The sequence below is a fragment of the Vollenhovia emeryi genome, unplaced genomic scaffold (assembly GCF_000949405.1).
Source record: "Vollenhovia emeryi isolate VEMERY1.0 unplaced genomic scaffold, V.emery_V1.0 DF939332.1, whole genome shotgun sequence".
Lineage (NCBI taxonomy): Eukaryota > Metazoa > Arthropoda > Insecta > Hymenoptera > Formicidae > Vollenhovia > Vollenhovia emeryi.
Genome location: NW_011967034.1, coordinates 131,810 through 137,809, shown reverse-complemented (window position 1 = coordinate 137,809; position 6,000 = coordinate 131,810). Strand labels below are relative to the sequence as shown.

Genomic DNA, 6,000 nt, shown 5'->3' with positions numbered 1-6,000 from the left:
TTTTTTTCAGTGTGTGAATATTCATGTGCCACACGTCATAAAAATACAGTTACTCCCCTAACAAGAATGTTAACGAAATCGACAAGCGAACTTCATCTCTCCTCACTGATCTTCTTATTCCACAAATAGGACAAGATAGTCGCAAAGTTACGAAACCACTAAAAGGATAATAAGCAAAAACCAGCTCACCGTTCTTCTTAAAACTTTCTGAAACAGCCAACACAGCGTTGGGCTCAGTTTGCCCCGTATCTTTGGCAGTCACTTAATACTTTCCAACTTGATTCCGCGGCTGCAATTTCGTCATTTATCAACATTATGCACTTCGTCTCTCCTCAAGGCGGTACGGGATATCGATAACATTGCGGCATGACCGAGCGAAGCATTCGGCTTAAAGGGGAATAACATGTTGATGAGAAAACAGATGAAACATGGAGTCGCGAAGCGGAGCAAAGGGCGAGCCAGCGAGCGAAATGAGTAGGGACGGTGTAAATCGCGGGTAAACACGTTTCCTCACATCGCTCGCGCTGTTCGAGCTCTGCGAGGTGAACGTGTGCACAAAACTGAACAGAGCGTGTGGTTGTGTGAGGAGAGATGGTTCGACTATTTCAATAGCTCGTGCGCGCGAAAAGAGTCGTTTCTGTGAAACACCACCCCCCCGTATGAATGCCTCCTTTCATATTTCGCATTTTTTGCCTCCCCCAAGCCTATTCACCAGCGCTTTTTTGACTCACGTTTGCTGAATTAGCCGAGCTGCTGCGAGCTCGTTATTTGAGCTAATAAGTACGGCATCTCTTTCTACTATGCAAGAGTCCGTCATTAGTGAAGCAGCGTAAACACCAATCATTGTTTAAAAAAACTTCAGAAGATTACTTGACCGTGTCTGGCAAATTTTTATGTTTAAAACTCGCGACGCGTTTCGACCATGGTTTGTGGTCCTCTTCACGTGATAATTGTGTCAGTAAATCCGTATGGCAAATCAAAAGAACTGATCGTAACGTCACGAACGACAGAACATGACTGTTTGCCAGACATGGTTAAGTAATCTTCTGAAGTTTTTAATTACTTCTGGCAACTTATTTCCTCCAGTCATTGTTTAAAAAAGTTCTATTTTTTTATGTAGAAAAATATATGTGCATCTCGTAAAATAGCGTAAAATATCGAAAACTTTAGACTGTCGCTTCTTAATCTTCATATAACAAATTAGGGAGAAACGTGAAGAATTGAAAAGAATTTTCTTGACAAAAGTATGAAAATTGACGACCACTTTTGATACTCTTGTTAAGGAAACATTTCTTTCTAATTCTTTATGTGAAGATTGTTTGAATAAATACAGTTTTATTTAATTTAATTTAAAATTCCATTAAATCAGTCTAGAATTATCAGAACTATATGGTTCTGTCAACTACTTAATATTCGTATTAAGTTTAATTAGACTCTTTCGTTTCAATTACTTTATGCAAGACTACCGGCAATTTCCTCTAGACTTAGCCACGTGAGAGAAACTAGATTTAAACTCGTGACGTATACGACGTACGAGAATGCACCGCGAAAATGGTTTGAATGGATAAAATTGGTATGTTCAATCAATGGTGAAATATGAGAGCGGCCCACGCGGGTGGCTGGACGTACGACAGCATGAGAGATCGTTTATCCGAGCGGAAGCGCACGCCGGGCTCCTCGCGAGGTGGTGGCACCGGCGATACGAGCAACGTCAGTTGACAATATGCAGAGCGCAAGGAGGAGCGTGGGCCGACACGCGAAGGTCGCGATGCCCGAAAATCCATAACCATTCCTATTACGGGGTTGCGCTTGCGCGAGAACCGCTCTTCTCGGTCCTGAAGACGCACAGGCTAATAGCCCGTCCGCGTCGCGCCGCATTTTCGAGCGACTAGAAAGCGTATCTGCGCGATATGCGGAAATACGATAGACTTGGGCAATTAATCGGAACTTAAAGACGCAAAAATTAATAAGCAAACAACATGTAGGTGCAATTTCAAAAGAAACGAACAATCGGTGATTGAAAAGTTTTCCAATAAAATGTAAAATCAACAGAGATGATTGTGGCATTGACATTATTCAGCGAAATACTTTTCGTTATATAATTTGGTAATGATATAAGATAAAATCTTGGATTGAAATTATTAAAATTACAATTTAAATTGTTGTATTATTATCGGAGAATCTCATGTTAAAAACCGAGTGAACAAAAGATAATTATAAAAATAAATAAGCGTAATCCTTGTAATACACAAATGTAATTATCTGATCCTTTAGTAACCTTTGATAATCTTTGTTATAAAATATTCTTCTTCATAAAGTTCTTAATATTTGACAAAAGATAACATCAAGTCTGTGCGACTTTCGAGTGCGAATGTTCCTTGTGAAATGTAAGATCAATAAAAGTAATTATGATATGCAATAATTAAATTTTCTGAAAGCTATTTTCTAATGACAAAATAATTTATTAAATCAATCGTAATCTCGAGTCTTAATCTAACTATTGAAGAATGTCCCAACGTTACAGTTATTCTCATTTGATTTCTAACAATGTTCCGACACCTACGGGTTTAATATAATAATTAATCAGTAAAATGCATTTGAAAAAGTTGTAATGGAATTTCTTATCGACGTAGAGAGTGCGATATCGACGTGGAAAAATAAACGTCGCAGTCGTTGATTCGATCAACGCTATAGTGTTACCTAATTAGGAACGACCGCGTGTGACAAAGGCGAAGCTCCACTCGACACAGTCTAAAAAAAAGCGAAAAGTGGAATATAAAAGAGAAATAGGTAATCCAATTAAATGAGGAACACATTGTTTTACGGAACTTCGAGTCGCTTTTTATCCGCGTGCGCTTGATTAGTTCTATTAATTAAGGAACGAACTGAGATGCTTCGATCTCGCGAAACACGGTTTCGTTAATTAATTAGTCCAAGGTATAAAATTGATCCGTTATAAAAGTTTCACAGTCGCGACTGTTGGGCATTGGAAGAGATATTTTAATAAAATAGCGTGGAAAATGCTATGTTGCGAAAAACCGAACATAAAATAATTGTTAGCTACGTCAATATGTATAGCTTACGTTCAGTATTGAGTATCTGGGAAACAATGGGTTATCAAATGAACAAGTCAGAAATAAACAGAAGTTAAAGTCAGGAAAAAATTTAAAACACGAGTATTTGGTGTTCACAAAATTGTTATTTATAACCAAAATTGAGAACTAAGAAAGAAATTAAAGTTGCAGAATCGAGGAAATTTTAGTGAAACGCCGACTTGGTAAGCAACGATCGATTTCAACTTCTCCAGGGTTCTCTGTCCCCGGCAAGTTTGCGCTCGCGCCACAACGATCAATGACGTCAAGATGCATGTACCGTTGTTCATTAGTGGGGGATGCAAGCGCAAGACTTTAATTGCGGGCTCGACGAGCACGTCCGAAGTGTCACCGCGAGATCTTTCACTTTTAATAATCCCTGTCAGTCGACAATTAATTACTTGCAAAATGATAACGTCGCGTCGCCGAACATTATCCACAGCTTCGATAATAATTTACTCAGGAATGACCTTTACATTGATTGACAACCGAGTTGACAGCCCTTAACGAAGATACGGATTTTCGAGCTTATAAAGCTTTTAATCATCTGCCTGTCCATAAAAGTGTGTTATATTTACAAGCAAACTTTCGTACGTTTATCTCTAAACTAGATTTATTGTATTTATTCATTTTATTGTCGCAAATCGTTATTCGCTATTTAAGCTAGAGAACAATCATTTCTCTAAAAAATACCTAATTGTGTAATTACTTTGATACAATCGCCGATAACGTACTTCCAAGCGTGGCAAAGACGAAAATAAAGACTCACCGAATCAGAACGCCACGTAGGATCCCATGTTTCTCGCCGTTGATTCCTGCAACAGAGATTCGGACATCAGTCAGTGGAATTAACGAGACACTCGAGGCAAACAAATGCCAAAATCAAATAATTACAACAGGCCTGAGGGGAAACGATGAGAATCCGCTCCTTTGTCTTCCGACGGAGGTTCGCGATCAAACGAGAGAACGAGGAAAGGCACTAATGAGAATCGTTCGAGGACAACGCAAGCCTTTAGCAGGGCTGAATTTACTTCCTTTAGCGCATTAAACAAACGTGTTAAAATACTCTACGCAAAGTGCATACGCGCAAACATTTTTAATTGTCAGAAATATCTTACAAAATCATAATATATCCGTTAATTTCTGTATTTAAAGTTAGGAATTTTGCCACGTAAGATAGAATGTAAAAGATGTTTTTTACTTATTCTCAGCTATTATTTAAATTTGTTAGAACAGCTGTGTTTAACTATTGCTAAATTCCGCACTTCTCGTCATTTTGCGTAAAATAAAAGCTACCCGAAAAACTCATAATTATTTCCTGGGGGATTTTCCTTAAAAATCGCGAAAAAAAGCTAAACATTTCGATATACAAGTACGCTCTTTATTTAGCTCTCAATGTAATCGGTTTTCATTTCGTCCCTATTTAATAAAAATATAATTTTCAATTTGAAATCAAATTGAGATCCGAGCTGTGATGAAGTCCGACCCTGTCGCGTTTCACTCTGTCTGACTTTGGCAAATCCGCGGGGACGCGGTTATTTCCGCGGGCGCGGTTTCCTCCCCGCGTTTCCGATTCCACGAATGAACGAATGACTCCATCGGGAGAAGCGGAGTGGCCCCGAAGAGCCCTTCTTCGCTCTATGGCCGTCCGTGGCCCCCGCACGACGTCGCCGTTACGATGCATCGTCTAATTGAAAACGACGTCCCGAGATGCGTAGGAACGAGGGTGAAGGCGCGAACGCGCGAGGAATGTCGAGGTCCTTGCTGAAAGGACGAGGGACTCCGAATAAAAAGGGCGTATGTTTCGGTGGGGCGGCATATCGAGCAAATTGAGTTCGACGCTCGTTCTCCCGTTTCCCCCACGTATCACCGCTTCCTCTTGTTTGATATTTGATCAATTATGAAAATTGAACGTACACACTCTGTCGAACGTTTTCAGCGATCTGAGGAAAGTTGCCATCGCTAGATTAACGAAATAGGAGAGGCTCATTTTCTCACCGGCCATGATTGACGAACGGTAGTCACTGATGGCAACGTTCTCGTTTAATTTCAAAAGGGCCTCTCATTAAAAAATAATATAAAGGTAACTTTTTCCTCCTTGTTACAATTCTAAAAGAGATTGGACAGAAAGTGCACTTCAATTTCTCAAACGAGCGTATTATCTTTCTACTCTATTTTTCCTATTTTTTTATATAATTACCTGCAATAAAAGTATTTAAAAAAGAAATACACACGCGGGCACGTGCTCCGTTTTACATGGTTCCACTATATATTTTATAATGTTATTACTTGAAAATCATATTTTTCCACAAAATTCCGTAACGTAAAATGTAAATTCGTTCCGCTATCAGTAGCCTCGGTCTGTAGCGAGTTTACGTAAATTGACCGTGCAGACGATAACGACGTTTCGATAAGACGGCGCAGCGGTAATTAACGGCAAGCTGCGGCGAGGACGTGATTCACACGCTCGCTAATTGCTATTACGGTCTTACGGCTGATAGAGATAACAGCTGCCGATCAACGGTTTCGAATTTAAATTTTTGCTACTAATTCCAATTGTACCTATACTGAATGTGGCTACGCTTAGAATGCGCAGTTACCCGTAAAAGTAACAAGTAGAATTTCAAACGCCTGCTGTGAATGCTGTTAATATTTGCGTGTGTACCCAACAAATTTCTCTGGCATACCTGAAGTTAAACAAGCTACGTACATTGCGTACCGCAAATTCACATATTTGTAATACGCACGCGCGCATAGTTCTAGAAGTAAGCGAGTCACGACTTTTTTTTCCATTCGAAACGTCACTCCCGAAACTGCGTAATTACGTGCGTTCGTTTTCGACGATTGTCGGCGACGCGCGTCGACAAATCGGCGCAATCTGCGGCTGCAACAAAACATGGACGCGAGA

At 39.9% G+C, this 6,000-nt stretch overlaps 1 long non-coding RNA gene across 1 annotated transcript in view; it reads right to left on the bottom strand.

The window, feature by feature from the left end:
- The window catches only part of LOC105558564, a 42,545-nt gene that overhangs the window by 8,897 nt on the left and 27,648 nt on the right, over positions 1-6,000 (bottom strand). Inside the window, exon 2 of the long non-coding RNA XR_001008680.1 lies at positions 3,862-3,907. This is a non-coding gene — a long non-coding RNA (uncharacterized LOC105558564). The remainder of the gene's footprint in view (positions 1-3,861; positions 3,908-6,000) is intronic.